This window comes from Lycium barbarum, chromosome 9, assembly GCF_019175385.1.
Source record: "Lycium barbarum isolate Lr01 chromosome 9, ASM1917538v2, whole genome shotgun sequence".
Taxonomy (NCBI): domain Eukaryota; kingdom Viridiplantae; phylum Streptophyta; class Magnoliopsida; order Solanales; family Solanaceae; genus Lycium; species Lycium barbarum.
Window position 1 is genome coordinate 111,504,849 of NC_083345.1, and position 9,078 is coordinate 111,513,926.

The 9,078-nt window shown below is 36.6% G+C and overlaps 1 long non-coding RNA gene across 1 annotated transcript; it reads right to left on the minus strand.

The window, feature by feature from the left end:
• Window positions 1-4,848: 4,848 nt before the first annotated feature.
• On the minus strand, window positions 4,849-7,190 carry LOC132611448 (uncharacterized). The gene is made up of 3 exons (XR_009571652.1): window positions 6,728-7,190; window positions 6,045-6,092; window positions 4,849-5,176 (listed from the first exon to the last, which is right to left on the minus strand). It is a non-coding gene; the product is annotated as an uncharacterized LOC132611448 (long non-coding RNA).
• Window positions 7,191-9,078: the final 1,888 nt, after the last annotated feature.

Below are 9,078 nucleotides of genomic sequence, written 5' to 3' on the forward strand. Positions count from 1 at the left end.
GAAGAGGGGCATCTGTTGACACCCAATTTTGTCCCTCCTTTATTTCATTGTTTTTATTCACTCGGGCGTCTAAATTCATTGACGAGCTAAACACTTTATTTTTTACAATAGTTTATTGCTACTACTATTAATATCGCTACTTTTATTTTTAACATTACAAGTATTACTTTACTACAAATTTTAGATGATTCGTCATCATTTCATTTTTTTGAATTTGGATTCGTTAAATTAATTACAAGACAACACTTTGCAAAATATTTATTTTTTACAAATTAATTATTTATTGTCTTTACATAATTTATATTACATACCAGTTATTAAATTAGAAGCCCAAAAAAATAATTAAATAGCGGAGGAAGGAACAACAATTTATAGCCAAATTCATGACCCGAAATACAAATACAATACTATTTCCTACCCAAACAAACAACCCACATTTTTATACCCAACTCACATTTATTTCAGCCCATATTTAAATTAATGGACCAGCCCAAACGGACCAGCCCATTAACCGAAACCGACCCGACCCGACCCGGTCCACTCCTTCACCTTCTTTTACCCTAATTCCTTTCCTCTTTCTCTTTCCCTCATCTTCCGCCTCCTCTCTCCCTTCTCTTCATCCCTCACCTCTCTCTCTCCACATCGTCTCCCTCGCCTTCCTCTCATCGCCACCCCCCCACTTCCGTCTCACTCCTCTTCTCCTCTCCTCTTCTCCTCTTTTCCCCCACCTGCTCTGACTTCATCCACTCCTCCACGTTTCCTTTCTGACCACCCACGTTCTCTCCACTCTCCTCTCTCCCATACGCCTTTTGCACGCGTCTGACACACCCCCTTTCCTCTCTTGCCATCCCTGCACCTCCACTCACAGTTGTCCCCCATGCGTCTGTCGCCTTTGTTTCCCCACACCGATCATCTCTCCCACGCTCCTCTCTTTTCTTAAACCAAACGAAGCCCTATAAATTCGGGGTGAATTGTTCTGTTAAAGGGGGGACAGATAGAAAAACGAAGGATCTAGAACCAAAAATTCCCTACAAAACCCAAGTTTAATCATCAAATATAGGAGATTCCAAGAAAGCAGCCAACGATTACTCTATCTGTTTGGTTGAAAACTTTAGTTTCTTTAATCGATTTTGAGGTTCGCTCCTGTTCGAGTCTATTCATAACGAGAGTGTAGATTCGACGACTTCGACGCCTCACTTCACTGCACCACAAACAGGTAAACTTCGATATAATTATCACTCGTGATCTGTAATTTCTGTGTGTTTAGGATTTTAGTTTACTCTGCTGTCTGTTCAGTGGTTATGTTAATTTTGCTGTCGTCATGTTGTTTGTTTGATGTTTGGAGCTGTTAGGATAGAACATTAGTTGCTAAATGAACTTGGAAGATGTATGCTGTAATTTGGTTGCTAGACCGAATTTCCAGGATTCAGAATCTATTTTAAGTTGAATATACATAGGATATACAATGGGTTAACAAGATAAGAAGAAGATATACATTCGATATACAACAGATATACACACCCTGATATGTATATTTTAGGCATATTGCATATATGTTTAAAACAGTTCTGAACTATCCCTCTTTACTCTATTTGTTCTAAGTAGTGTGCCCGCGACGAGTGTAATCTGCTTAGATTTAAATGCGGTAAAGTGATTATACAACATGCCGATGTTGGTTGCTGAATTCTGTTTGGTCCTGTTATTTTTCATCATTTTTTAGTTGGTGGTTGTATTTGAGTAGCATACAAACTATGAACCATTCAGATTTCTCCTTTCCCTCGTTTTTTTTTTATTTTGATGATTGCCCTCGATTAGACCACTATAAAATGTGCCTATTTGTTGTAATTTAAGTATTTGAATTGATTAAGGATTTTCATGCTCATTAAATAAATTTGAAACTCTGTATGGCCTGCTTAATAAGATATGAATCTTAAGTCGTCTGATTCATTGGTTAGTTCTACAATAAGGATGCCAGAAAATGTGTTTAAGTTCAATATATGCACTGTTTAACCAGCTGAGGAGTAGGCAGTTTCAATTTCTTGTTATGTGCACATTACAGCCTGAACCTAACCTATAGACTAGTTAGTGTCTTTAAAAGTATTTAGTGTTTTAGCTCCACATCTGCAGCTTACTACTATGTCCAAAAAGAGATGTCACAGTCCTATCTTGTTCGATCGAGTGCTGGCTGTTTTATGCTTGAAATTGTTCATGACTATTGGTTAAAATATTGTCTGTCGCGCCCTCTTCAAAGTAATTGAGCTATAGTGTTGGATGATAACTTGTTTGTTTAGCTTACTGTAGTTTATTTAAGGGATCAAGGCAGTATTCATTTGAACTTATAATATTATAGGACAAAACCTTATAAAAACCCCTGCTTCTCTGTTCTAGGAGCTGTCTTTGGCAGGGCGCATGAGCATTCTCTCACCGTTTCATATTTTGTTCGAATTATAATTCTGGTTGGTCTGTTGATAGTCTAGTAACAGATTAGCATGACTGAGTTTCTTTTTTTTTTTTTGTAAACCCAGAAGGCTGTGTTCTACTTGATAGTCTGATGTCTCTATACCCCACTGTTTCCCCTTTGTTATTTGTAAGGTTTTATAGGAGGTTGGTTCAGGATTGAGATGAGAATCCTATTTGATGTATAGATCTTTGTTCGCTTAAACTACTTGTTCAATCCTCTTAGCATTTGAAACCTGTAAAAATCAGTATTTGTTTCCTGTTGAATGACCCTATCTGACTTCCTCCCTGTTTGGTTAGGACTGCTCTGTTGAGCTTAGATTTATGCTTTAAGAACCTATTGTATCCAGATATATGGCAGTTCTTGTATGCTATTGCATTAGTTGATTTATACATGGTTAGCTTGGGGCAAATGTTTCAAGTAAATGGGTAACAAGTCCACTAAAAGGCTTCTCTGTTTTCTGCTTGAACTTATATTGTCATCATGTTAGAGGGCCACCGTGCGCTTATTTAGTCTAAAGGATATGAATTGAGTTTGCCCTCGCTAGTTTCGTTTCCAGTTTCCTACCGCCTGAATATCATTCATCTCGCATATTACCTTTTATTTAGGGTCTAGTATGCCCACTGTTTGGATTGAATAAACAACGTTTGCCCTTTGTTCGAACCTGTGCACACTAAATGTTGATTTTTTTTAGAGAGTTGATTGTTGCCCTATTCTTCCTTTTATTTGCTTATGTGGTTGTCCATTGCAAGTGTATTGTGGGATGTTCTATATTGTATAGGACCCTTATATCTCAATTAATATTTTGATAGGAAGGCGGGGTTAAAACTCTCCAATATTTGCCTTCTACACATCCTTATGAATGTGTATGTATGAGATACACATTGATTATACAAAGCATACACATAACCTTCGATCTTTCTGCATATATATTTTACACATTATTCATTGATCGTATAATAACTCCTTTCTTTTCGTTTTGTGCATGACCGATCGCATACGAGTCCGAGAGATTCGTTCTTCCTCCACATTCAGTTTGGGCTAAGGTCCAACGTGAACTATTCTTCTCCGAAGCCCAACAGAGGCCTAGATCCAGAAAAAGAGATTGTTGGGCCGAAGCCCAACAGCTACGCCCACAGCAGCCTCAAAAAATGGGCTGGACCCATTTACTCTTTTACTCTCTTCCTTATTTTTTGTGTATTTTTATTTGCTTTTGTATAACTAACATTTATGCTTGTTAATTAAGATAAGCCTTAGTAACATTAAAAGTTTTAGTTTAGTAATGGGTTGTTAACTCCATAAATTATATTCACTTCTATTTTTAAAAACTATTTATAGTATCTATAACACTTATTTGAGTAATTGATTTTCAAAAAAGCATGACTACATCTTTTGGCTAACGGAATAATAATTTATACTTACTATCTTAGAAGTTTAAAACGTCATGAATTTTACATAACATTAGCTCATCCTAAATAAAAGGCAAACTAATTTAACGGATAACTCTTTTACTTTAGTTCATTTCAAACACTTGAAATACACATTTGCTGAAACATCAATATAAATCTTGCAATAACTCTACAAATACATTTTAATTTGTTAGTTAGCGTAATTCATATTCGGAATACATATGAAACATCACTCATCCCATTTCTTTTGGTTTATTTATAATTAAACTCTTATTAAATCACTATATTTTCTACAAGTATATTTTTAAATATTATTATTATACTATCGTTTAAAATTTCAACAACATTTATAGGTCGTATTTCAAAATAGCATTAAAAGTACTTTTTTTTACAAATTATTATTATTCTTACAAGTTCTGTTTTAAATGGCATTCTTACATATTTATCTATAGCTTTAGCCATACTTACAAACCTACTTTCTTTCTATAATACTATATTTACACCTAGCCTAATTAAATTTTAGTCCGGTCGGTTAACCATTGTTAATGGGTCTTAAAGGGTGCCTAATACCTTCCCTTTAGACTAATTGAACCCTTACCTAGAATCTTAAGTTTCGCAGATCTTAAACAGAGTTCACTTTAAGCATAACTTTAATAAATTTCAGGTGTCCTAATTCACCATAAATAATTAGGTGGCGACTCCTTAAAACAAACAAAAACAGGAATCTCCAATACGTCATACTTCTAATTTTAATCTCCGGGTTAAAATAGGGTGTGACACATGCCTGTCACGACCCAACCCCGTAGGCCGTGACTGGTGCTCGATCTGGACACCCGTATACATACCTATTAGATATTGTCAAACTGAAACTACGAACAATATGGGACTTTAAAAAAGAACTCTGAAGGTTCATAGCGTCATCATATATGTATATTCAGATACACTGTCTCCTGAGGAGTCACAATTGATCATATCATGAAATAATACGCAAGCCGACAAGGCTGCTACAACAGAACGATAATATATGCAAGCCGGCAAGGCTTCTACAACGCTAGAACATCCATAATGACCATATAGGCACAACTAACCACATCTGCACACAACCCACATACATGTCTACAGACCTCTAAGAGTATCAACAGTAACATATGACGGGACAGGGTCCCGTCGTACCCATGGACAAAAACATATATATATATATGCATATCAGGAAGTCGGTACCAAAATCTAGGCTCCGGAACGACGGAGCTCTCCAAGACAGCAGAAAGGGAATTCTAAGCTGGCGGATCACCAAAGCGAGTATCTGTACCTGCGGGCATGAAACGCAGCCCCCCGAAGAAAGGGGGTCAGTACGGAAAATGTACTGAGCATGTAAAGCATGAAATACAGTAATTAGGACCATAACTGAAATAAGAAGTACAGGAAACAAGTACAATGTTCAGAATACCAAAACACCTTGCCTTTGAAACATAAATCATGCATGTCAATATCATATATCATACTCAACCTGTTATGGGACGTAGTGACATAATTAGGTAATCATCCTGTACATATGTATATATATAACATGTCCCGTCCCTATAGTGAGGGACTCGGTAAATAAAATCATATCATCATCATGCATATATATAACGTGTCCCGGCCCTCTAGTGAGGGACTCGGTGAATAAAGTCATCATATGCCATCCTAGCCGCCATCACCGTATCATCAAATCATCATGTCTTCGTATCATCATATACATATACATATAACGTGTCCCGACCCTCTAGTGAGGGACTCGGTGAACAATGCAGTAAAGTTGTGCACGAAAACGTGTCCTGGCCCAGGACTCAGTGAAAGATATATTGAGGCATGCACGAGCAGAGTAGTGAGAAACCATATGCAATTTAAAACATTATCAAAGACTCAATGGAATAATCAAAACGAACTATCATTTGAAAATCACGACAATAGTCATATTAAAATACCTTTCGAATGCCACAGTGGATTATATCAAAATAGAACTCCTGGAATCATGTATACGTAACAAGATATAATAAAATAGCTTCTGGAAATCAAGGACAGTAGCCATCCTAGTGGCTCTAAGAGTAGGAACTTCTTTGGAATCATAATATACATATCGTCTATTCGTTTCATAAGGATCATGCCAAAAAGAAAGAAGGGTTAACTTTACATACCTGTCAGCGACTAATCGTGAATCCTTTTCGCTTCGTCGCTCTTTTAGCCTATTTATATAAAAGTAACGCTATCGTTAGTAACTACATTTTCTGGTTCGCAAATCTATAGCCCATTCTTCTATAGGACCTACATTTTAGTTTATATATTCTCGTTTAGGGTTTTCTATTATCTAAAAATTTAGCGAAAATTCGGCAGCATTTCCCCTATGTGTTCACCTATCCAAATTTCCAATTGCTCTCTTGTTGACACAGAAATACCAACAACAATATATGGATACAATTATATTTCCAATTCCTTCAATTCAACAAGAACAATAACATGTTCATATCAACGCAACTTCAATTCTACTTTCTAATCCTTTCGCCACATAATCCATGATAACAACCACAATAATACTAATTAAAATTAATACACCATTATTAACTAGGACAGCCCCTACACGGCCTCAAACAGCACCTCAACATTAACATATATAATTCCTTTACTTTTAACATATAATCCATAACATTAATAATAATAACAACAATCAAATTCAGCCAAACTTGAACAACTCCAATTCTGTCCATTTCAACACCAACACTAATTATACAATTTTTCTTATTTCCAATTTCATCTAATACAAATTAATCTCTTCATTACAACACCATTAACTCCAATTACATTGCAAAAGAAGAAATCTTACCTCAACTTTAATTAGGACAGATCCTACAATAGTTTGCACAATTCGCACCACTTCATCTTCTTCAACTTAAATCCCTATGTTGCTGCCTCTTTTGAACGTGTAAAACACTTAGAACACTTTTGTGAAATTCAAATTCTCTTCCTCTTTCATCTTTGGAGTTGGTCGTGAGTGCCCAAGGGGGCTGTCATGGCTGTTCACGATTTTCCTCTCCTAGTCAAGATGAAATTAGTGGTTTGTTTGTGTTGGAGTGGGCTGGTCGTTCAAAGGGTTGCTGCCATAGCCATGGCCGTGAGTTGCCATGGCTAGGAGCTCCTCTCTCTAGTTTATAGGTCTCTTCCTCCTTCACTAATTTTATGAATGGAAAAATCTGATCCATGAGTCAATAGGTATTATTTATAGGCAGCCCCTCCATTTGCCACATAAGGGTCCCTTGCCCTTTTACACGTATACCTTGGCTGGCCTAATTTTTTTTTTTTCATATTCATCAAATGTTCAAGGCACAACGTGCATGTGTACTTATAGTGCTTGCAACCCTTTAAATTATATCCATTAATCTAATCACTAATCCCCACTTAATAATCTAATCATGGTTAATTAATCCCTAATCTCCATTAATATTTCTACACCAATAGACATTTGCAAGGAAATCGTGTCATTTTAATATCGGGGATTAAAAGTCCTTGTCTCATGCAATACATGCTGCCACATCACCTCATATGTATGAGGATCACCCACTTGCTGCACCTCTCCATCATTTACGTGGAAATAATATTTATCTGATTTCCAATATAATTTTCGTATTTCTTTCATCTAGCAGTGTAGATACGACTTGGATAAATCAAATACATCTTGGAGAGAGAATTTTCTTACCTTATATGCCAAGAAGTATTCTCCCTCCATCTCACTTCACTTTGACAAAAGCCCGGATTGAACAACGCGACAAAAATAAAATAATGACATCGAAGTAGTGAGCAAAACCCAAATATTATTCTTGAGAGAGAAAATTATTTTCTTCTTCCATAAAATACCAAGTCACCTTGATACTCTATCAATTCCAAAACTGCGTTGTTTTCCATATAAATGGAAGTCACGTTGTTGCTTCCTTGCATAATGAAACAACAAAAAAATTAGCTAAAGAGACCGGTCAAAATAATGGTGCTGTACGGCACATTTTTTGTTGTGCATATATATTGCTGCAAAGTTCCTTTTTCTTTCTTTAAAATGACAAGCCATCATGGTGTACTAGTCCCCTTTTCCATTTTACACGTGTAATCCCCTAGGTGTACATATAATTACTCATCACTAAAGTTTACACCTCATCCTTGTATGAATGTTATGTAAGTGTCACTTTCAGCCAATATGAATATGGTCCACCCGACATACTATTCATCCAACAATTCCCAATAATTTATCTGCATCCACTACACCTCCCCTTTTTATCCAATTACACCCATAATTAATTTCTTGATCTCAATTCACTTAAATAATGACCATTTTTAATACACTCCATTTGCTCATTGTCATGACCATGTGATGTAACACTAGTCCATAGTCCCTTTTGGTACACATAAAATATTATTTTCAATCATCGTCGTCACACTCTTCTATCTCAAATCATTTCGGGACTTCATTCCTCGTATACACTGAGTTCTTGATTTTCATGCTTGAATATGAACAAATCCTTTGGCTCGGGTAAATTTGCTCATATTGGTTGGTTCAATTTCCTAGTCCAAAATACGGGCTATTATAGCTTGGACCGTATTTCATTCAAATAAATTTTGAACCTCGACGAAATTTAATTTTCTTCGATTTGTTTATCTTCTAATATTTACAACCCATATGTACCATCACTCTAACCACCTATAAGCTTGGGGAATAACCTCGTTTCCGTTGCTAATGTCATTTAACTCGCACTCTTTCCAACGTATGAAAACACGGGATGTAACAATGCCACTCTGCTTTAGCAACTTTGGGAACAAATCCATTAACGGTTGTATGTGGCAGAAGAAATCACCGTCGTCATTACATGGGATGTTGCAATCATAAACATTTATGATACCCTCCTCAATGATGCTCTCAACAGTGACAAAATGGTTGTCATTAATATTCATGACAGCTATGATCCTTTTGGCACCAATCCACTCGCAGCCACCTGGGTAGGGTACACTACCTCTGGGAAAAGCGAGACCATCATCGTCCCACCTAAAGAGAGCAAGTCTTTGATCATAGGGCACGGCACCCACATTTGTAGACTCATCGGACAATCCTAAGTACCTGTTGCGACAGTGGTGGTAGAAGTTGAGGTCCATGATTCTATCAGAGGAATGATAGTACTCAGGGAAATTGAGCTG